General features: G+C 46.8%; 1 protein-coding gene across 21 annotated transcripts in view; it reads left to right on the top strand.

Moving 5' to 3' along the window:
• The first annotated feature begins 218 nt into the window (after positions 1-218).
• Positions 219-24,279, top strand: part of PC (pyruvate carboxylase) — a 90,459-nt gene continuing 66,398 nt past the window's right edge. For 2 of the 21 annotated variants that reach the window (XM_070228934.1, XM_070228938.1), the window contains exons 1-2: positions 830-1,100; positions 5,340-5,376. The gene's annotated coding sequence lies outside the window, so the exon portion shown is untranslated. Of the gene's footprint in view, positions 571-686; positions 2,390-3,181; positions 3,210-4,239; positions 4,390-5,104; positions 5,259-5,339; positions 5,377-7,110; positions 7,249-24,279 lie in introns of those variants that run through there. The other 19 variants (XM_023654520.2, XM_070228930.1, XM_070228931.1 and 16 more) reach the window with 19 other exon arrangements.

Here is a 24,279-nt window from a genome sequence, read left to right as displayed (position 1 = left end):
TCTTCCTCCGACCTCTTCTCCATCCGCTCGCGTGTAGCTCCGTCTAGCCCGCATCTCTGAGGCCCGGTGCGATCTGTTATGCTTGCGGCTTTGGGAGACACGTGCTGCTCAGTGAATGAATCGCAGGGCCCCACCCCCGCCGATAGCCAATCACAGCGTGCCGGAGCCCGACCACTTCCGCCTATTGCGGGCCGCGGTTGCAGCCGTGCGGCCCACGTGGGGCTCTTAAGACAAACGAGTAGGCGTTGGTGCGCCAGGGGCGGGGTCTGCCAGCCTCGTCTCCAATCCGGGGGCCCGCCGGGGACGCGAGGGGCGGGGCTGACGTGGGGCGCCAAGGCTTAAACGTGACGGGCAGGCGGGCGTAGGGAGGAGACCTGAGCGGGGGAGTGATGAGTGACGGAGGATACTGCCCAATAACAGGAGGGGTTTGGCTGCCTGAGCCAATAAGAAGTCCGTAGGGCGGGGCCGAGACTGCAGCAAGTTCGGTTGCGCGGAGACCGCAGCTGTTCCCTGTCAGTGGAGGCAGCGGCGGTAGAGGCGGTGGCGACGACTTGCGGCGGCGGCGAGGAGGTGAGTGCCGGCGGCGCCGTGCACCTTCCTCTTGCCGCGGCGGGTCGGAGCGGGTGGGCGTGCGCCGGCACCGCCGCAGGGGACGCTTATGTAAGGGTCGCGCGCGCCTAGGCGGCGCGGACTCCACGAGTGACGGCTGGAGGAGACGGCGGCGGGCGGTGTGCGGCGCGACGTGACGTGCGCCTCCCCTCCCCTCCCCTCCCCCTCCCGCGGGGCGGCCGGCGCGGGCCCGCCCCCTCGCCCGGGGCCCCCGCCCCGCAGCCCCGGAGCATCCTTCGCGTGCGGGCGCGGCCGGGCCTCGTCCGTCCCGCGGCCCTGGGGGTCGCCGCCGGCCTGATTCCTGCTCTCGGGCCCATTTTGCAGACAGAGAAACTGATGCACGGAGCCCTAAGACGCGTCGCGCCAGGTCCCTGAGGGTTCGAACCCTAGTGTGTCAAGAATCGGGAGCCCGAGTTTTCCCCAACGTAGTGGAAGTTGCTCAGCTCTGAAGAAAGCCGCGGCGTGTAAGGCGAGGGTTTTCCGTATTCCAGGTGCCTGCGCTCCGCCTCCCGGAGCATCCTCCTAGTCACATTGCGGGGCATCTCGGTTCCACTTACTTTCAGGGGAGGCTCCCAGAAGCAGCGATTCGTCCAAGGCTGCTCCGCTCGGAGGAGGCGGGCTGGGCTCAGCCCGTTATTTCTGCAGCTTTCAGCAGTTTGCAGAGTGCGCTCAGCCCAGAGGTGGTGAGGAGCAGCGGGCGGTGCGGGCAGGGCCCTCCGGGCACAGAGTCGGAGCCCCGGCTTCCAGGACCTGCTGTGCAGGTTCCGCCCACCGTGACTTGCTTTGTACTTTGAGTGAGTTGTTTCCCTTCTGCGGAGCTCTTTCTTCATCTCGCGATGGTGAGGGAGAGGTCAGGTCGCTAGGTCCCTGGCAGCTTTGAAATTCTTAAACGTCTGCTTGTTCCTTTTGTGAGAGAGCAGGCCAGGCTCATCGTCCCCATTCTGCAGCTGAGAAAACTGAGGCTCAGAGAGCTGCCCGTGTTTGCCAGGTCACAACTAGAGGCTCCCCAGTCTTTCCCATGTGCCTTCCCTGTTGCTCCCTTACCCGCTGCTACTAGCAGCTCTGGCTTCCCGTTGTTCCCAGTCCCCTGCCTGTGATGCAGGTACTTCTGCTGGGGATAGATGTGCGCAGCATTTCTGTTTACTCGCAGCTACAGCTTTTCTGTTTGCCCACTCTTCCTCTTAATTCTTGAACTCTTAATTGCATTCTTTGCACACCTAGCATGTTCAGAGCCCTAGACTGGGCCCTGAGAGAAGACCTGGGCGCTGAGATTAGTCCTTGTCCTAGAACAGCCAGCAGACTGATTGGGGAGAGAAAAAGGAACAGAACTTAAGGAGCAGGTCAGCATGCCCAGATGTCTGTAGAGAGCCCGCATGGGCGAAGCGTGGCCCCGAGGAGGACGTGGAAGAGGAGATTAAGGAGAGGCCCGCAAATCAGGGAAAACCGCACACACACGAAGACCAGAGAGGGAGAAATGGATGGCTGGGGGCTGGACAGGGATGGAATGGGGAAGGCTTTGTGGACCAGGTGACTCTGAGTCTCTTGATTCCTCTGGAGCCCCCAGTGAAGCAGCAGTGATTGGATTTGAGCAGCCAAGGTTTTGTTGTGGAGGAGAGGTGAGTTTTAAGCAACTAGAACCTGCAGGAGAAAGGCTGAGGAAGGTCGGAGGAGAATGCGAGGGCAATAGCACTTCCCAGCCGAGTGTGAGAAGTTCGGTGGGTCACTTGCCAGGAGGCCTCTTCAGGAGCTGGGACAAGGCGAGGGCGCTTGCGGAGTGCAGGTAAAGCGGAGTGAGATGGGGTCCCGAGGTGCCCGGGTGCTTGGGTGGGCTCTGAGGGCCTAGGAGCAGGTCTGAGCTACGGGTTGTATCTGTTTGTGTTCTTTTAAGCAACTTGAGAGCGGCATCCTGTGTTTCCTCTGCCCTGCCGGAAGGGGCTTGGTTCCTGATAGTTGCTCAATATCTATTTGTTGAGCTGAATTAGGCTGCCATCGACAGTTTCCACAGTTTACCCCGAAGTCTGCTCTCGGCCTTATCTGCTTCTCTCTCTCTACCAGAGCTTGCTCCAACTTGATTGACGCCTCTCTGTGCCAGTTCTCACCTCCAGGGATCACCGCTCAGGGAGGTTTGCCCTGGTGGCTGTGGCCCCGTTCGATCCGTCCTGCCTTTGACATGCCAATACGTGCGACTTGCCCTTTTTCTTGCCTGCTCCTTGCTTTCTCCTTGTCTTGCTTCCACCACCCCAGGTGCTGGGCTAAGTGCCTGTCGTCCTAGTACTGCTCTCGGAGACTCTGGGACCGTGCCAGGGCTGCACTGTAGACCCAAGTCTCATTCCAAGTCCAGGTTCTCTGTGTCCTCACGGTCCCTAACCCAGTGCTAGGACAAGTAGGCGCTTGACACTTTTTGGATGAATTAGTAGAAAATGGCTCAAAGTGGAAGTCAGTGAGGAAGGAATGGTGTGGGGAACCAGGAAAGGAGTCGAGTTTGGGAGCTGTGGGGCTGATTGTCGTATGTCAGCAAGTCTAGGGGACGCCTGGGCAGGCCCCAGACTGCCCAGCTCCCTCTCTAGCACCCTTCCGGATGTGCTGGGTGCCTCTCTCAGGTAAACATTTTCCTTGAGGATTACTGTGGGCCTTCTCTTTGGCTGCCTCCCAATAACGTCTTACCCTCTTTTCAGCGGGTCCCTGCTTCCCATTTCCAGAAAGTGTGCCTGTTTGGGGGCTAGTTTCTCATCTGGAGACTTCCTTCGCAGAAGTGGGGCATCTGCCTGCTCCCTCTGCAACCTCACCTGGGCCTGACTGGCCCGTTCCTTCACCTCTTTGTCATGGCTGCCTCTGGTCTCAGCTGTGGATCCTTTGGCACACTGCCGAAGGAGGAGGGCCTGGTGGTGGAGGATGGGAAAATGAGGAAAAGAAGAAAGCATTTCCTTTATTTTTTTTTTGAGGAAGATTAGCCCTGAGCTAACTACTGCCAGTCCTCTTCTTTTTTCGCTGAGGAAGCCTGGCCCTGAGCTAACGTCCATGCCCATCTTCCTCTACTTTATACCTGGGACGCCTACCACAGCATGGCGTGCCAAGCGGTGCCATGTCCACACCCGGGATCCGAACTGGCGAACCCCAGGCTACTGAGAAGCGGAACGTGGGAACTTAACCGCTGTGCCACCGGGCCGGCCCGAAAGCATTTCCTTTTACCTACTAAACGAAAAGATATGATCCCACCTCTGGGGCTTCTTCATCCGTTTGACCCTGCAGGTGCCCTCTGGTACCTCAGCCCTCGTACGAGACTGTTCACCGTTGCCCCCCAACTTGCTTCTTAGTGTCTCTCTGCCACTCTTGGTCCCGGTGACCTTGTTCTCTGCAGGCCTTCTCCTCATCTTGTCCTGTCAAAATTAAATTATTCTTTAAGACTCAGGCTTTCGGGCGTTGTCTTGCCAAATCTATTCAGTTGGACCTGGGTTCTCTTTTTTAATATTAATAATGATAAATAGTGATTAATTGTTATTAATAAAAGCTGACCTTTACTGAGCTCTTAGTATGTAGTGGCAGGGACTTCGCTAAATCCCTTACCTGTATTATCTCATTGATTATCACAGCAACCCGACCACAAAGGTACAGTTCCATCCTCACTTACAGGTCTGCACCACGCTGTCCAGCTCAGTGTCCCCGTGTGGGTCCCTCTCATGTAGCATCTGTTTTTACCCTCTGTTAGCTGGCCCTCAACAGTTTGCTTTTTGTCACTCTGAGAGCAGAGCCTCTGCCTTCTGGCGTGGTGCCCTATGCAAGGTATGTGCTCAGTGAATATTGCATTGACTTGAAGGCCCCAAACGTTCCTTTTTAGCCTAGACATAATCTACCAAGGCAGCTGGTTTTCTCAGAATGTGGATTCGGTTCATTTGATGGCTCCCTGGCCTGTGTCTCCATTTTGCTGTTTATTGACCAGTGGCTAGAGCTGACTGACAGGCATGGCTTTTCACAAACAAGTCATCTGTAAACTCTGAAAAGTGCTTATGCGCCAGCAACTGTGGGCTCCTGTGGGTCTCATCACGGGGTGTGCTCTTACGTGTGTGCGTGTGTGTGTGTGTGTGTGTGTGTGGAGGGTTCCTGCAGGAAAAGATCTGAGGGAAATAGCTCTCAGCTCACAGAAGGCAGTGCTTAATTACCGTCAATTTGCATAGTGAGATAGGAACCAGGCTCAGAGACTCCGGAGGGGAGGTGGCTCTGCAGAGAAGATGGGCCTGGGGCTGGCTGGAAGTGGGCTGGAAGAGAAAGCACTTCAGGCAAAACAGTGAAAGTTTCTAAAACTTCTTGTTCTTGTGTAGAAGGTGCCAGGAAAGGGTTTTACTTAAATGCTTCTTACTAAGCACGTCATCTAACGTCTGAGTGTGTCCTCTGTACCAGGCGCAGTGCCAGTGCTTTGTGTGTGTCACCTCATCGGGAACCTTACGACATGGGTGGTGTCATTACTCCCATTTTACAGATGAGGAAACAGGCTTTGAGTGGTTCTGGGAGCCGGTGGCAGAGCAGCAAGGGTGGGGCCAAGGCAGCGGACAGCAGAGCCAGGGCGCTCTCAGCCCTGTGCTGTCCTGAGCCGCTCACCGCCCCTCCAAGATTCCCTGGAGATGAAAGCAAAGGAACACTTCTCTGGGTTCTAGGTCTATGTTCTTGCCGCCCACAGGTTCTCTGGGGAGTGCCTGGAGAAAGGAGGATAACACTTCTTTTTTCTTTTACTTTAGACAGTAGCTGACTTCCGAGAGCCGACGGACGCTGAGGGTAAGTCCTGTGCCTGAGTCCAGGTCGGGGGATGCGTGTGGGTGTTCTTCAGGAGCAGCTGTAGGTGTTAGCAATGCTCATAGGTCAGTTCTCAAGCTCAATGACTAAAACAGGCCGAGCTCTGATTTTTGGAAAATAGAAGCAGTCTTTGTCGGTTCCCAGTCTCTCTTGGTTTTCTTGGTTTTCACAGGAAAGTGACATCTGGCCCCCTGCTGGCCCCAGTTGGCAGCTGGGCAGCCCCAGCAGGAGGCCTTACTTCTGGAAGGGTGTGATGTGGGACGCTGGTCAGGGGGAGGGTGGTGAGGCTCCTCAGGACCACGGGGACCGGGCGGCCTCTGAGAACACGCTTTGAGTCCACGCGGAGAGCAGGCGCTGGGCAGTGAGGGACTTGGGAAGCGTGCCGCTGGGCGCGGGAGGTGGCTCTGTCAGCTGGCTGTAAAAACCCTTGACGCGTGTTTCCAGAGAATGACACTCAGCCTTTGGGAGTCACAGGGACAAAGGCATGAAGGTGGAATTGTCCCTTCTTCCTCCCACACGTGCTCCGGCAGTCCTGCCCTCTATAACCTACTGCTTTTAAGGTTTCCCCTCACACGGTTTCCTCTGATTGCATTGATGTGGGTGCATCTCCTGAGCCTCAATTCTAAAGCCCTTTGCGCTGGGATCCACCTGCTGGTCCAGTCCTGTCTCCGGCTGCTGGCCCGCGTGAGCGTGACAGCCAGGCATGATCCTCTCTCTCCAGCTAGCGTTCCACCTGCATTTCAGAGGCTGTTAATGCTCTTCCTTTCATCCAAAGGCAGGCCAGCTGCTAGCGCCATTTCACAGCCAGGTGCCCTGGGGCCTCTGTGGCTCAGGGACGGCTTAACCCCAGAGCTCATGTTCAGTGCTCAGAGTGGGATCCCTCTGTTCAGGGATTTGTCTTGGATTTCCATCCAACGTGTAGGAATTTTTCTCAGGTGACCCTTGATGACCCAGGAGTTATTGTCTTTTCTGAGATTTTTCTCCTCTCGTCTCTTGGCCCGGGTCTTGGGCCGGCAGTGGCCATTTACCACGCTGCGATTAAGTTTGCTTGGAAAAGCTGGCAGAGTGAAGGCAGATGGGTCTGGGGTGGAAATGGCTCGGACCTTTCCTGTGCTCCACCCTCCACAAAGTTTCCACCGCGCTGCTCTCTGCTTACCCTCATCCTCCTATTCATGGTTGATAGAGTTGAATGTTATTGCTCTTACTTGCCTCCCTTCAAGGAGAAGTGGGGGAGTTGGGTGAAGGCCCCCAAACCAGCTATCTTTGGAGCTGAGAAATTGGGGCCCAGAGAAGGCCGATTAGCAGAATCTAAGATTCTCATCCCCCTCCTCTTTTTTTTTTGTGTCCTCTTTTATCGCATGTCTTCCCCGAAATCCATGGGTAGGAAGGGAAAATCCATGAGTAGGAAGGGAAGATTAGTTGCCGGGAAGGGCTGCTTTCTCCCAGGTCATCTAATTTGTTGAAGCTCGTTTGGCTCTTCGGTCCCTACGTCCCTGCTGAGTCCCCATTAGTTACCGTAACTAAGACTCTGCCATGGAGGGTTGCCACCCTGCCCTGCTCCTCTGCTGTCGCCTTGGTGATCCTGGAGGGAGATGCATGTGGGCTTTTTTGTTGTTGTTTGTAAGTCCTCCTTGCTGCTGTCCTTCACCTCCTCATCCTGATTTGCCTGCAGGCCAGAGAAGGGGTGGGGCTGCCATACCCAAGGCCGCTCTAAGTACATTTCCACCAGCTGTGTGTGGAATGGGGCCAAACTCCACATGTGGCGGCTCCTCTCCTGAGCAACATCCTTCCCTGGCCGACTCCTGGGGAAAATTCCATGATCTGGCTCTGCCGAGTCATGCTTAGTCTCTGAGGGTACGTGTCACCTTTCGCCTGTCTGTCACCGGTCAGCCCAGGGTCTGGGAGAGGCTGTGGTTCCTGTGGGGTGAAACTGCTCATCTCTTACACCTGTGCCTCACTGTGTGCTTCTCCGAGTGCTTTTGCTAACCAAGGTGCTGCCTAGCAGTGTGAAATGTCTTAATATACCTCATTAATAATAAATGTATTCCTTCTGGAAAACATTCCTCTCCTATGGATGAGGAAACTGAGTTCAGGAAGACTAAGTGACTTGGCGAGTTTCAGGTGAGTGGCAGCTCTGGGTGGTTTTTGGTGCCACACACCACCCCGACCCCTGGGTTTTTATGTAATGCAAAGATTATTCACAAGTTACTTTGGTTGGAAAAAAATTGATTTTCAGTTTGTTAAAGTTACAAAGTCAGGGGCTGGCCTGGATAAGTGTTCAGTTTGTGCACTCGCCTTTGGCGGCCTGGGGTTCACCGGTTCAGATCCTGGGCGCGGACCTAGCACCGCTATGAAGCCGTGCTGAGGCAGCGTCCCACACTGAAGAACTAGAAAGACGTACAGCGGGGATATACAGCTACGTACTGGGGCTTTGAGGAGGAAAAAAAAAAGGAGGAAGATTGGCAACAGCTGTTAGCTCAGGGCCAATCTTCCTTAAAGAAACAATGAAGAAGCTTTCATTAAAAAAAAAAGTTACAAACTCAAAAATCTAGTTCTTGCTTTAAGGGCTAGTCTTTTAAGTTTAGCTTTTAAGTGCAGCCTACAGATCTTTCTGTTCTATTTATGATTCTAGGAAATTTTAACAATCACTTTGAAAGGGGCCTTTTGATTAATACTTGATCCTATTTGCAAACTTATTTGGAAATTTTAAATGTATAAATTACATTCAACTTCCTTTAATTTTTTTAATACTTCCAATTGTCTGATTACCAAATGTCTCTAATACTTAAATAGTTCCCGTAAATCTAATAAACTAAGCTGACTCTTAAATTTTCGGAAACATTCCTATACTGCTTTATGTTTAATTTTTTAAAACAGCGTTATTGAAGTATTTTTGGCATAATAAATTGCATATATTTAAAGTGTACAATGTATAAATTTTGACATATGTATACCCTTGTGAAACCGTAATCACAATTAAGATAATGAACGTAACTGTCACCTCCAGAAGTGTCCTCGTGGCCCTTTGTAGTCCCTCCCTCCCCGCCTTCTCTGCCTCCCCCATCCTCAGGTACCCACTGAACTGCTTTCTGTTACTGTAGATTAGTTTGCGTTTTCTGGAATTTTACGTAAGGGGAATCATATAGTATGTATCCTTTTTTGTTTGGCTTCTTCACTCAGCATAATTATTTTTAGATTTGTTCATGTTGTTACATGTGTCAGTAGTTCTTTCCTTTTTATTGCTAAGTAATATTCCATTATGTAGATATCCCACAATTTGTTTATCCATTCACCCGTTGTCAGTCATTTCTGTTTTTTCCAATTTTTGGCAATTCTAAATCAAGCTGCTATGAATGTTTGTGTACAAGTCTTTGTATGGACATATGTTTCCTTTTCTCTTGGGCAAATGTGTAGGCGTGGAGTGGCCGGATCATATGGTGAGTGTATGTTTAACTTAAACTGCCCAGCTGTCTTCCAAAGTGGTTGTCCCATTTTACATTCCCACCAGCAGTGTATGAGAGTTCCCTCCACATCCTCACCGACATTTAATATGGTTAGTCTTTTTAGTTTTAGCCATTCTAAAAGGTGTGTAGTGGTATCTTGTGGTTTCAGTTTGAATTTCCCTGGTGACTAATGATGTTGAGCATCTTTCCATGTGCTTATTTGTCATCTGCCAGTACTGATTTTAAACTTAGTAAAATTCCTACTTAAAATCACAAGTCTAAACCAGTTACTCAGTTACATATTTTCATTGGAATCTTGAGACTGACTTGTTACTCTGAACAGACCAAATTCTCTTGAACATAAAAGTACATAAAGTAACAGATACAGATTTCTTAACACAAAGTTATAAACACTGTGGTTTTTTATTTTCTTAGGCATATTTATTCTTTTTTTTTTTTTTAAAGATTTTTATTTTTTCCTTTTTCTCCCCAAAGCCCCCCGGTACATAGTTGTATCTTCTTTGTTGTGGGTCCTTCTAGTTGTGGCATGTGGGACGCTGCCTCAGCGTGGTTTGATGAGCAGTGCCATGTCCGTGCCCAGGATTCAAACTAATGAAACACTGGGCTGCCTGCAGTGGAGCACGCGAACTTAACCACTCGGCCACGGGGCCAGCCCTGGCATATTTATTCTTAATGCTATATCTCCTGGAATTTAAGAAGCTTTCCTAATAAGGAAATGATGATATGATCTCAAACTATAGTAAACTACTTTCTTAAGCAACTTTTGGAGTTTCTTTCTCAACTGGATGACATTTCTTTTTTTTTTTTTTTTAAAGATTTTATTTTTTTCCTTTTTCTCCCCAAAGCCCCCCAGTACATAGTTGTGTATTCTTCGTTGTGGGTCCTTCTAGTTGTGGCATGTGGGACGCTGCCTCAGCGTGGCTTGATGAGCAGTGCCATGTCCGCGCCCAGGATTCGAACCAACGAAACACTGGGCCGCCTGCAGCGGAGTGCGCGAACTTAACCACTCGGCCACGGGGCCAGCCCCTGGATGACATTTCTTTTTAATTCAAGAGATTCCTGGCCAGGATGAACTAGGTCTTGGCCTTTGAATCCAGTTGTTAATAGAGCCCTGATTCGGTGCCATTTTGCCCCCAAATGGGGATGGTCTCACAGCCCCTGTGCTCTAGATTGAAGCATCACATTGCCTACTCCTCTTTTCATGGAACTCTGCACTTCACCCAGGCTTCTGCACCAGATCCAATCAATCTATTTAAGGCTCCATTTCTTATGCATTATGGCTACAAAATAGGTGGAATTTAGATTCTGCATCTCTCCCAAGGCTTTGTGTGACCAAGCACTGGTTCTAAAACCATGTCAGTGACCCAGCGTTGCCCGAATTTGAGTCCCAGTCTTCTGAGCCCAGGTCTGGCATTTCCCCCTCTATCTGACATCTTTTTCAAATGGAGAGAAAGGGCGTCTGGTACACAAGTTCTCGGTTTCTGGTCAGGCTTGGTTACCAAGAAATTCTGGCATCTGGAACCCACACCTGCCTTTTCCCGTTCTTTAGTTCCCCCATCTGGAAATGGTGAGAGCTCTGGCCTCTCCCTAACCTCCCAGTAGAGAGCTACCAATCTCTTTGGAGGGGTGTTGCCTTCAAATTCTTGTTAGTGATTTGGATTTTAGACGATAAACAGATGTGAACTGGCATTCCTGTCCTGGTCACTGGGTATGGCCTCAGGAAGTGAGTGGTGAGTGGGACCTGGTTGAAAATTATTAATGCAATCTGACCTCTCCCTTGATGTTTGATGCTTATGTGGCCCCATGTGGGTAAGAGTAAAGATCTGTAGAGTTCCAAGAAAAGGAAATTTGAGTGGGTGACTGTCTTAGATTCCTGCTCTGCAGGAGTTTTAAATACAGTCTCTCCTTACTTTTGGCTCTGAGTTCCCCCTTCCGGTGGTGCAGGATCACTGTGTGATTAATATACTCTTAAAGCGTGTGTTAAATGATGGCGGTGACATCACTGAGTGACAGAATATCCGTTCACAGAGCGAGGAAAATGTGCTCCACGGCAGGATATTAAATGGCAGGGGATACAGAGAAGATTAAACATGAAACTTAAAAAAAAAAAAAACCCCACAAATTGACACAGCAATTTCAATTCTAGAAATGTAACCTAAGTATAATGGGACAAACACAAACATACTAGGCTGTTCAGGTCATCATTTTTATAGCAGAAAATGGGAAACCACCAAAATGTGCATTTGAAAAGGATCGCTACATGTGTAGTCTGTTCAGTGTCATATGAGGAAGCTTTAAAAATAGCCCATGTACCCTAATCAAACTGTCGCTCTAAATTTATTACCACAGAATAAGAGCCATGATGCTTTTACACAAGAAAGGTACATGGTAAAACAAAATGCGTAACATCTCAGTTTTTGTTATTTTAGAATGCTGTACCAAAAGTTTTTTTCTGGATATTGGAATTATAAAATTGTGTGTTTAAAAAAATTGTTTTTTTGCTGTGTCTTAATTTTAAATAATCAGCTTTTTTAAAAAAATAGAGAAGGATGCAATTTATACCACCACTTGGGGCTTGAGATCAGGTACAGGGTGTCAGAGTTCTTCTGTTTTACCCCTCTTCTCCAAAAAATTGTTTGAGGGGATGAAAATGTTTTTCTAAATACCATACGAGATATACATCCCTGGGGAATGGTGGAATAAGGACTTCTTAAAAGATGCTCCTGGGGCCGGCCCTGTGGCCGAGTGATTAAGTTTGTGCCCTTCGCTTCGGTGGGCTGGGGTTTCGCTGGTTCCGATCCCTGGGTGCAGACATGGCACTGCTCGTCAGGCCCTGCTGAGGCGGCGTCCCACATAGCACAACCAGAGGCCCTCACAACTAGAATATACAACTATGTACTGGGGAACTTTGGGGAGGGAAAAAAAAAAAAAGATTGGCAGCAGTTGTTAGCTCAGGTGCCAATCTTTAAAATTAAGATGCTCCTCCATAAAAGAAATGAGAAAACTGGCATAAACTGTCATAATCAACTTTTTCAGAACTCTGGAAATTAACCAAAGGTTTGCAGCGATCCAAGGAACATTTATTCAAGAAAAAATGGCTGAATTTGTTTTCAAGAAGAAATTGTGAGGCATGCAAAGAAACAAAGAATGACACATCACAGGGAAAGAAAAAATCAATAGAAACTGTCCCCAGGGAAGCTCAGACATTGGGCTTCATAGACAAAGACTTTAAATCAGCTATTTTTAAATGTATCTAAAGAACTAAAGGAAAGTAAGAGAACAGTGCCTCACCAAATAGAGATGATCAATAAGTGATTGAAATTACAAAAAAATTCTGGAGTTGAAAATTACAATAACTGAAATGAAAAAGTCACTAGAGGGGCTCAACAGCAGAATTGAGCAGGCAGAAGAAGGAATCAGCAGACTTGAAGATAGGTCAATTGAGATTATCCAGTCTGAGGAACAGAAAGAAAAAAGAATGAAGGAAAATGAGCAGAGCCTCAGATACCCATAGAACGCCATGAAGCCTACCAACATACACATAATGGGAGTCGTAGAAGGAGAGGATAGAGAGAAGGGAACAGAATGAATATTTGAAGAAATAATGGCCGCAAACTTCCCAAATTTGATGAAAAACAATAATTTACACACTCAAGAAGCTCAGTGAATTCCAAGTTGGTAAACTCAAAGAGATCCACACCTAGACATATCATAATCAAAGAAAGAATCTTGAAAGCAGCAAGAGATAAGCAACTCATCGTGTACAAGGGACCTTTGATAACATGAAGAGCTCATTTCTCCTTGGAAACCGAGGAGGCCAGAAGGCAATGGGATGAACATAGATGTCATATGAGGCGAAACCTTCAACTGTATTTGACCTTTGAGTCTTAGATGGCTCTGATCTCTTCCATCATTAGGGATAACATGTCATTTCGTCCCTAAATAGCAGTCACTCAAGCTGCTTTCATACTTGACCTGCAAGAACTCTGTCTTTTACCAAGCTCCGCTCCCCAGCTATTTCTAGAAACACATAAGGAATGCTTATTATGTGTTCCACCAAGCCTGGGGCATAGTTGGGGCTCAAAAAAACATTTGTTAAATGAATGAGCTCAACCTGAGTTGCTTATTTTCTTGGCCAGCTGTCTATCCACTCTTCTCTTCCGCATGTCACCGAGTTCTCCCAGCCTCGGGGCTGTTGCTTCTCTCCTCAGACCATTTTACCTTAAACATGCATCAGACCTGTCTCATAACTTCTCAAAATACATCTTTTAAAAATATTACCAGACATTTTACAAAATTTTACTGAATGCTTGGGGATAGCAGAATGGAATTACAATACAGAAAAAAAAGGTTTTGTCCCCAAAGGTGAATTCAGTGTTTACCTCAAGAAAAGTTGAACTGCCATAACCTAATAATGGTTGCAGCCATCAAAGTCTCAACAAATTTTGGGGTCTCATCTCAACTACTGTACCCCAGGATACCATGGAGCCAACTGCTGGTGTTTTGTTGCTTTCATTCTTGATAATATTTCTTATATGTAAATAGCACTGTATAGTTTTATTATTTATTGGACAGCTCTCACTGGGACAGGTTAAGGTCACGGTTTCGTTGTTTATGGATGAAGGACCAGAGGTTCAGAGGGGTTCAGTGGCTCACCCAGCTCCACTGGTAAGAGACAGAGCTGAACTCTGAAAGCAGCAATTCCCATTCCTGGGCTTGGGTTCTTCCTGCTGTCCCACAGGGTATTAGAAAGTGATATCTCTGTGCACAGGGCTGAAAAGGCCAACCTGAAACTCTCCATCTTTCCTACTTAAGTTAATCTCTTGATAGGTATTTGCAGCTTCTGTCACCAGGATTGTCACTTGTCACTATTTGTTGTTCCTTGGGCTTGTGGCCAGTTGGGAGTCTTCACTCAGGGCCGAGCTCTCCCTGCCATGTTGCCTGAGGCCCATTCGGTAAGACCTTAAGATTTTCCTCAGCCCCTTGGCTTTTGACTGTCCCATTCCAGCCGGTTGCAAAACACACCTTTGTGTTTCTGCTGACCTGGGCCATCTTTCCATCCCCTTTTTACTTCTGAAATTCTTAAAGGGCAATTTTAATATTTGGCTCCATGATCTAATCCTGAGTTTTCGCAATTGACTGACTGGCTTAAGAAGGGCAAAAGTTATTGCTGTGCAAGATTCCAAGAAGTTGTTCTTTCCTCAAGCAGTTACTGTGCATCTGTGGCAGGCACAGCTCTTTCTTGGGTACTGTAAGGCTTCAAGAGGATCTGATGATGTGGCCCTTGCCCTCGGGTGTGTACCCTGTGGCTGGGGAGAGGAGGAGTGCGTGCTCAAGTAGTGGCTAGTTAATAAGGAAGTCACAGTCACCATTCACTGAGTGCTGTCTCTGTGCCGGGTAAGAGGTCACATGCAAAAGTGAATGCAGAAAATTTCCAGGGAGGTGGCTAAGAACAAGAGCCCTGGAGTCAGCAGGTTACGAGTTGGAGTTCAGGCTTAGCCCTCCACCAGCCCTGTCACTTCTGGCAAGTTCCTAAGCTGCTTTGAGCCTTGAGTTGCTCATCTATAAAATAGGGGCAATAAGACCTTCCCCACAGGGCTGTTGGGGGAGTAATGAAATAACTTAGTGAAGTGGCACCCAGCGGACACATCATAACGATGGGTCTGTCCCTGGTACAGTGGAGAACAGTTACAGTAGAACTCTCTGTGGAGAGAACACATGTGTCCAAGGGCTTCTGAGCTCAGGGGACTGTCGGGTGGGTGGCTCCTCCTCAGGAAGGACTTCTTGGGAGAGCTTGCCCTTGAACGAGGTATCATATTTGGGTTGGTGGAGAGGAGGGGATGGCACCCAGGCAGTGGTACACGGAGCAAATCATGGTAATGAGAAAAGCCGGGCATTGGGTAAATGGCGGGAGGAAGGTGATAGAAGCTCCATGAGGGTGGAGATTTGCACCTGCTTTGTTTGCTGCTGAACCCACAGGAGTCTGGTGCTCAGGAAACCTTGTTGGCAGAATGGATGCTGTTGGGGAGTGGTGAGCGTGAGTGGCGGGAGAGTCATTCTGTCCAGCTGCGAGCTGGGATTTAAGACAATGAGAAGTCTCTGAGATGCTTGAGCCTGTGACCACCCACAGGTGAATGGGGTTTGGAAAACTCTTCTGGAAGTAGTGGGCCGGCTGACCTGGGATGGGGAGAGTCAGGAGGTCAGAGTGGGGGACCAGCTCTGAGAGGCAGGTGTTGCGGTTTGGGCGTGCCGTCATTGATGCACACGTGGAGTCGGGGCGGGGGCGGGGGGTGGCGATGGGAAGGAAGAGCAAATGCCAAGTGGCTACATAAGAAAAGGTGTCATGGGGTGAAGTGGAGAGAGGATGTGGAGAGCTCTGATTTGCAACTCTGCCTCCATCCTGAAAGGCAGAGCTGGAAAAGCAGCCTCATTCATGTAGCTGGAGGACCTGAGGTCCGGGGACAAGCGGAGAAGCATAGAAATAGGGAGCTGGTATGGGGTGCTGTCTTAAAGATGGGCTATTAAGCCCAACTCAAAATTTCCTGAGAAAATTGAATTAGCTTGAGACCAGAGCAGTTAGTCCTGAGAACTTACCTGGAGAAAACGTTGTCCCGAGAGGAAGGAGGTCAAGCGGAGTCCTAAGATTCCCAGGCTGATCTTCCCCGGCTCTTCCTCTTAGGCCCTTCCTTTTCTCCAGGCTTAGGGCTCAGAGCCTCCTGCTGCTGCTCGGTTCGGCTGGTTAGGCCGGTTAGGCTGAGCTGGAAGGGCTAACAGGAGAGAAGCGCCTTCCAGGTACTGGGCACTTTCCCTTTCCTTCCAGGGCAGGGCGGCGTGGGGGGCATTGAAGCTGCCTGCACATGGATTTGCTCTGAACCAAACAGTGCCTTGTAGACATATTTGTATGTGTAGATGTTAGATCTGAGCGGGTTGGGGTTTTTGTTGTGTTTTTTAGGCACATGGCGAGGGAGGCATTTTGGAGAGAGGGCTGCTCCTAGCATACTCAGAATATGAACTTATAACTGGTTTCTGATTCTCTCCCCACTGTTTTCACGGTTCTGTGCTGGGACTTTGGAAGGGCATGTGGTCAGCTGAATAGACAGGTGAGGTACCTCCTGACGGGAGCGGGAGCACACTGAGATTGAAGTCACAAGTGAAGGGATGCAGTGCTTATCTTCTAAGGAAACAGCCAAGTCTGGTCGTGTGACTGGCCTCTCTGGTTGTTATTTTTACAACTCTGAGTCGGTTTTCTTTCCCCTCATGGTTCACCTCTCCATCTGGAGGGAACGCACAGCTCGAAGAGACTCTTCCCCCTAGGGTGTGGGTGGAGGGCAAATTCAGCTATTCCTAGCAGATTTATGGCCCCCAAAGGCCCTTCCAGCCGCTGCCTCTGAGATTCTTGTCCCAGATCAGCCAGCCCAACAGAGTAAGCCCAAGGGTCCAGTCCTTGGTGGGGTCCCAGCCAGAGTTCTCTGATGGTGTTTTTTTACCCACCACAGTTCTGATGTTAAACACGTGGTATTTTCCCAACACCAACAAATTCTCCTACTCTCTGCCACCAACTGGGTGTCCTACAGTTTAATTCAGTTCTGACACTAACCACCAGAGTTATGCAGACTCCAGTCCCAAGTCCCGGGTTGCCACCTGTACCTCTGACCGACCGGCTGTGTCCTCACGGGATACCTATGACTCCACGACCCCCTCCTTAGGTTTGATAATTTGCTATAATGGCTCACAGAACCCAGCGAAACACTTGACTTCTGTTGACTGATGTATTATAAAGGATATTACAAAGGATACAAATAAACAGCCAGATAAAGGGGTACTTTGGGCGAGGTTGGGAAGGATCCTGAACACAGGATCTTCTGTCCCTGTGGAGTTGGGGCATGTCACCCTCCTGGCCCCTGGATGTGTTCACCAACTAGGAAATTCTCTGAACCCTGCTGTTTAGGGTATTTATGGAGGTTCCGTTACGTAGGCACGGTTGGCCATTGGTGACTAACTCACCCTCCAGCCCCGCTGCCCTCTCTGGAGGTACAGGGCTGGGTCTGAAAATGCCAGCCTTCTGATCACCTCATTCGGTCCTCTGGCAACCAGCCCCCGTCCTGAAGTTATCTAGGGGCCACCAAAAGTCATCTCATTAGCATAAACTCGGGTGTGGCTGAAAGGGGCTTATTATAAATAACAAAAGATCTGAAAGGGGCTTATTATAAATAACAAAGATTCTCCTCTCACCACCATCACTAAGAAAATTCCGAGAATTTTAGCTCCTGTGCCAGGAACCTGGAACAAAGACCAAATATATGTTTCTTATTATATCACAGGATCAAAGGGTCTTTGTGGGATTCTGGGCTTGGATGGGCTGGAGTTCTACCCTTGCTGTGAAATCATTGAAGATGATGGAGTGACTTCCATCCTGCAAACAGGTGCAGTGGACAGCTACTGATGAGGCAAAGGAAGCCGAGGTGTGACCCGGGTAACTGCCTTAGAGGCACTCCCCATGGACCCACAGGTTATGAAGCAGTAACCCAAGGGTTTAGGGCTAACGTGAACAACAAAAAAAGTTGTGTATGTTAGCTAAGTAAACTTTCACCTGGTACAAATATTTACATATATAAAAGTCTCCCGTTGTTTTCTTCCTCTCTCCCCTCTACTTTCTCCCCTCCCCCCTCCCCTCTCTCCATCCAGTTCTTCCTAGAGACCACCTCTGGTTAAAGGTGGTCTTGTCTATCCTCTTAGAGACCATGTGTCCATTTAAAATATAAATATAGGGGCCGACCCCGTGGCCGAGTGGTTAAGTTCACGGGCTCTGCTTCGGAGGCCCAGGGTTTCACCAGTTTGGATCCTGGGCGCCAACATGGCACTGGTTATCAGGCCATGCTGAGGCGGCGTCCCACATAGCACAACCAGAAAGACCTACAACTAGAATATACAACTATGTACTGGGGGGCTTTGGGGAGAAGAAGAAGAAAAAGAAGAAGATTGACGATAGATGTTAGCTCAGGTGCCAATCTTAAAAAGCATATATATATATAAATATATTTCTATTCTTTTTTCCTCCTACACCCTTTCTCTGCTCCATGCCGTTTTCATTTATCAGTTTATCTTAGAGGTCTTCCCATATCAGTACAGAGATGTCTCCCTCACTCTGACAGCTGTGTGACATTCCATAATTTCCTTCTGTCATATGTTTGTTACAAAATATATCACTTCCAAAAGACATATTTAAAACATACATACGTACGCACACACACTCATTGAAACAGAACAATAAAGCAACCATCTGTGTTCCCATCCCTCAGGTTCAGGAATAAAAGATTAGGACTATATAAACCCCCTTTGTGCCCTCCCCAGTTGAAGCCCCTTACCCCCACAGCTGTTCTGACTTTTGTGATAATCATTCTCTTGATGTTGTCAATAGTTTTACCACCGATGAACAATCTCTAAATAACTTATGGTTTAGTTTTGCCTGTGTTTGAACATCATCCACATGGAGTCATCCTGTGGACCTCTGTGTTGTGCTCAGTGTTGCCTCTGCGATTCATCCATGTGGATGCCCAGAGCTCCGTTCCTTTTCAGTGCTGCGTAGCTTTCCACTGCACGAATGTGCTGCAGTGTATTTATCCTTTCTACAGCCAAGAAGCCTTTGGGCCGCTTCCGTGTTTTTGCACTTAGGAACAACCCTGCTGAGAACATTCTTCTACATGGCTCCTGGTGTACCCGAGCAACACTTTCTCCAGGGTGTAGCTAGGAGTGGACTTGCCGGCATGTGAAACTCTTTCCAGTGTGGTTGTACCAATTTACCCTTCTTCCCTCCAGCAGGATAGAGCACTGAGTGTTTTCTGATTGCCCACATGGTGGGAATTCGCACTGCAAACCTGTGAGGGCTATTGTATAATAACTTCTTTGGGTGGGTTTTTTTGTTTCTTGAACTGCTCAGTGACAAGGATTGAGAGGCTTGATTCTTTTTGCAGTGGCTCCTCAGAGTGCAGAGAGGTCGATCAGGTTTATTTCTGCTTTACCCTTACTCTGAGAGGGTGGCCTTTGGAAGTCCCAGCTTCACTGGGGGTGAGAGCACCTGAGACTTCCCATGTTGGGTGGGCCAGTGCCCTCTGAGGCTTTGAAAGCTGAAGCTCGAGTTTGCTTGGTTCTGCAAATCTCTCTGGGCTTCTGTCTCTGCTTAGATTTTGGCCTGAGTGTTCCTTATTTTCTTACTAACTTGTCTATGCTTTTAAGTAAGATTTTTAAAAGAATATATAAATATATGCATACATGCATGTATTTTATCCAGCATTTTTAGTTGCTTTCAGCAGGAGGAATGGATGGTTATCTGCCTGGCTAGAAAAGCTCTTGTTTAACTTTAAAGTAGTCTTTGAGACTAGGTTCTTGCGTCCCTGGGGATATGCCTTCCATTCTCCTGGGTCTTTGGCTTTCACTCTCGGGAATAAGACTGCCAGCCGCACGGTGCTATTATGAAGGCAGTCTGGGCCACTCCCTCGGAATTGTAGTACTTTGATGCTTAGGTTGGGCCTGGAAATCTGACTCACTCATTTCTTTTTTCTGTTTTTTTTTTTTAAAGATTTTATTTTTTTCCTTTTTCTTCCCAAAGCCCCTGGTACATAGTTGTATATTCTTCGTTGTGGGTCCTTCTAGCTGTGGCATGTGGGACGCTGCCTCAGCATGGCTTGATGAGCAGTGCCATGTCCGCGCCCAGGATTCGAACCAACGAAACACTGGGCAGCCTGCAGCAGAGCGCGCCAGCTTAACCACTCGGCCACGGGGCCAGCCCCTGACTCACTCATTTCAAACTCACATGACACGGATACGTCCCAGAAGGCCACTTTGTGAATTTGTAGTGGAAGATGGAATCTCTGGGGTCTGCCCTTCTGGTTTGTTTGTTGCTTTTTTTTTTTTAAAGGAACAAGGATAATGTTTAGCCATTCAGTCAGCATTTATTGGGTGTCTACAAGCCTGACATTTATTCTATATTGTGTATGGATTTTTTTTTGCGGGGGAAGAGGGGAAGCATTTTCCCTGAGCTAACATCTGTTGCCAGCCGCCACCCTACCGCTCCCCAAGCCCCGGTACATAGTTGTATATAATTATACGTTCTTGGTTCTTCTCTGTGAGCTGCCACCACAGCATGGCTACTGACAGATGAGTGGTGTGGTTCCACGCCTAGGAACCGAACCCCGGCCGCTGAAGCAGAGCACAGCAAACTTTAACCACTAGGCCATCAGGGCTGGGTCTGTCCCTTCTGGTTTTAAAGACTGGCGGTTGGCCCATCTGTACCAAGGAAGTCTTTCTGGGGGCTAGGTCACTTGGCGTTCGCTATATAGGTAGGGTTGCTTTGAGAACCAGAATAGCACAGGCAATTATTAATACATGTCTTAGGGATTTGAGAATGATATCCTGTTTCAGACCCTGATCCCCCTTGTCTTTGGTTGCAGATTCCTATTTTCACACAGTTCTTTTTCCAAATATTTTGCCCTTTTGATTTCTGAAATTCTCCATAATTCTTACATATTTTGCATTCCTGGGGAGACTGTTGTGAATAACCCGTTGTCATTCTGCTACTGCCAAGTTGATCTTGGTAGGTGTTAATTTCAGGCTGGCCTGATTCTTGTTTGTGTTTTTTTAAAAAAACTTTTTATACTGTTCTGTTGTCTGAATACCAAAAAGGCTACTTATTTTTTTTTCCTTTTTTCTTATTGTGGTAAAATACACATAGTGTAAGAAACTGAAACTCTGGCCCTATTTAAACAATAACTTCCATTCTCCCCTTCCCCCAGGCCCTGGAACCACCATTATGCTTTCTGTCTTTTCATGTGCCTGTTGGCCATTCATCTATCTCCTTTGAAGACATGTGTTTTCAAGGTCTTTGCCCGTTTTTGAATTTAGTGTTTGGTTTTTTTGTTGTTGAGTTTTAGTTCTCTATATATTCTGGATATTAATCCCTTATCAGATATATGACTTGCAAATATTTTCTCCCAATCTGTGGGTTGCCTTTTTACTCTATGAATAATGTCTTTTGATGCACAAAATTTCAAAATTTTCGTGAAGTCCAGTTGTCTGTTTTTTCTTTTGTTATCTGTGCCTTTGGTGTCACAACCAAGAAATCATTGCCAAATTCAGTGTCATGAAGCTTTTGTCCTGTGTTGTCTTGTAAGAGCATTATTATCTTAGGTCTTACTTTTAGGTCCTTGATCCATTTTGATTTAATTTTTATACATGGTGTTAAGTAAGGGTCCAACTTCATTCTTTTGCGCATGGCTGTCCGGTTTTGCCAGCACTGTTTGTTGAAAAGATTGTCTTTTCCCTATTGAATGGTCTTGGCATCCTTGTCAAAAATCATTTGATCGTATATACGAGAGTTTATTTCCAGGCTCTCTATTCTGTTATGTTGTGTATGTATTTCTTTATGCCAATACTACAGTGTTTTGATTACTGTAGCTTCGTAGTAGATTTTGAAATCAGGAAGCGTGAGTGTTCCAGTTTTGTTCTTATTCAAGATTGTGTTGGCTATTCGGGGTTCCTTGAGATTCCATGTAAATTCTAGGATGTGTTTTTCTATTTCTGCAAAAAAAATAAAATCATTAGGATTTTGTTAGGGACTGCTTTGGGTCTGTAGATTGCTTTTGGTAGGATTGACATTTTAACAATTTTCAGTCCTCCAATCCATGAACATGGACTGTTTCCATTTATTCATGTCTTCTTTAATTTCTTTCGGCAGTGTTTTGTAGTTTTCATTATACGTCTTTCACCTCCTTGTTAAGTTAATTCCTAAGTAGTTTATTCTTTTCAATGCTGTTGTAAATGGAATTGTTTTTGGAATTTCTTCAGATGGTTCATTGTTTGTGTATAGAAATGCAGCTGATTTTTGTGTTGACTTTGTGTCCTGCTACTTTGCTGAATTCATTTATTCTAACAGCTTTTTTTGGTGGAATCTTGCGAGTTTTCTGCATATAAGATGACATCATCTGCAAAGAGATAAATTTGCTTCTTTCTTTCCAATTTGGATGCCTTTGATTTCTTTTTCTTCTCTAATTACTCTGGCTAGAACTTCCAGTACTATGTTGAATAGAAGCTGTGAAAGCAGGAATCCTTGCCTTATTCCTGATCTTAGAGGAAAAGCTTTCAGCCTGTCACCATTGAGTATTATGTTTTTTTGTTTGTTTTTTTGAGAAAGATTAGCCCTGAGCTAACTGCTGCCAATCCTCCTCTTTTTGCTGAGGAAGACTGGCCCTGAGCTAACGTCCATGCCCATCTTCCTCCACCGCTTGCTATGCGGTGCCATGTCTGCACCCAGAATCCGAACTGGTGAACTCCAGGCTGCCAAAGGGGAATGTGTGAACTTAACCGCTGCGCCACTGGGCTGGCCCCAGTTTGCTAGAATTTTTTGAGGAGTTTTGCCATCAGTGTTCATAAGGGATATTGATCTGTAGTTTTCTTGTAGTGTCTTTGGATTTGGTGTCAGGGTTCTGCTGGCCTCGTAGAATGAGTCAGGAAGTGTTCCCTCCTCTTCAATTTTTTTGAAAAGTTTGAGAAGGATTGGTATTAATTCTTCTTTACATGTTTGGTAGAATTCACCAGTGAAGCCGTCAGGTCCAAGGCTTTTTCTTCGTTGGGAGATTTTTGATTACTGATTCAATCTCTTTACTAGTTATAGGTGTTTTCAGATTTTTTATTTCTTTGTGATTTAGTCTTGGTAGCTTTTGTTTCTAGGAATTTGCCCGTTTCATCTAGGTTATCAAATTTGTTCGCGTACAGTTGTTCATAGTTATCTTTTATAATCCTTTTTATTTCTGTAGAATCAGTAGTAATGTTCCCACTTTCATTTTGATTTTAGTAATTTGAGTCCTCTCTTTTTCTCTTGGTCTAACTAAAGGTTTGTCAATTTTGTTAATTTTTTCTAAGAACCAACTTTGGATTTTATCGATTTTTCTCTACTGTTTTTCTATTCTCTATTTCATTGATCTCTGCTCTTCGTTATTTCTTTCCTTCTGCTAGCTTTGGATTTAGTTTGTTCTTTTTCTAGTTCCTTAAGTTAGGTTGTGGTTTTGAGCTCTTTCTTGTTTTTTAATATAAGTGTTGATAGCTGCAAATTTCCCCCTTAGCACTGCTTTCACTGAGTCCCATGTTTTGCGGTGTTGTGTTTTTGTTTTCATTTGTCTCTATTTTCTTTTTTCCCTTGTGATTTCTTCTTTGATCCATTGGCCTTTTAAAAATGTGTTGTTCAATTTCCACAGATTTGTGAGTTTTCCTTTTGTTATTGATTTCTTTCTTTCTTTCTTTTTTTTTTTTGAGGAAGATTAGCCCTGAGCTAACATCTGCTGCCAATCCTCCTCTTTTTGCTGAGGAAGCCTGGCCCTGAGCTCACATCCATGCCTGTTTTCCTCCACTTTATATGTGGGATGCCTACCACAGCATGGCTTGCCAAGCGGTGCCATGTCCGCACCCGGGATCCAAACTGGTGAGCCCCGGGCCCCCGAAGCAGAACGTGCGCACTTCACCCCTGTGCCACTGGGCCGGCCCCTGTGATTGATTTCTAATATCATCTCATTGTGGTCAGAGAAGACACTTTGTATGATATCTGTCTTTTTAAATCTGTTGAGACTTAATTTGTGGCCTAACATGTGGTCTATCCTGGAAAATGTCACCTGTGCACTTGAGACGACTGCGTATTCTGTTATTGTTGGGTCGTGTTCTGTATATGGCTGTTACTTGGCTTATTGGGTAAGTCCTCTGTTTCTTTACTTAACTTCTGTCTGGTTGGTCTGTCCATTGTGAGCAGGGTATTAAAGTCTCCAATTATTGTAGAACTCTCTGTTTCTTCCTTTAATTCTGTTTTTGCTTCATATGTTTTGATGATCTGTCATTAGGTGTGTAAATGTTTATAATTTTTCTTTTCTTGCTATATTAAGCTTTTAATTAATATGTAATGTTCTTTGTCTCTTGTAACCTTTTTTGATTAAAGTCTGTTCTCTCTGATGTTGGTATAGCCACTTCTGTTCTCTTTTGATCACCGTTTGCATGGAATATCTTTTTCCATCCTGTCGCTTTCAGTCTGTTTGTGTCTTTGGATCTCAAGTGACTCTCTTTTAGATAGTATATAGTTGGATCGTGGGTTTTTAATCCATTCTGCCAATCTCTGTCTTTTGATTGGACAGTTTAATCTGTTTACTTTTAATGAAATTACTGATAAGGAGAGTCTTAACTTTTGTCATTGCGTTATGTGTTTTCTACATGCCTTGTAGCTTTTTTGACTCTCATGTCCTGTATTAGTTTTCTTTTGTGTTTAGTTGATTGTTTTGTAGTGAAATGTTTAAACTCCTTTCTCATTTCCTTCTGTCTGTGTTCTGTAGCTATTCTCTTTGTGGTTACCATGGAGATTATATTTAACATCTAAAGCTATAACACTCTA

This window comes from Equus caballus, chromosome 12, assembly GCF_041296265.1.
Source record: "Equus caballus isolate H_3958 breed thoroughbred chromosome 12, TB-T2T, whole genome shotgun sequence".
NCBI classification, from domain to species: domain Eukaryota; kingdom Metazoa; phylum Chordata; class Mammalia; order Perissodactyla; family Equidae; genus Equus; species Equus caballus.
Note: the sequence above shows the minus strand (reverse complement) of the source record. Positions and strands in the feature narration are given on the sequence as shown.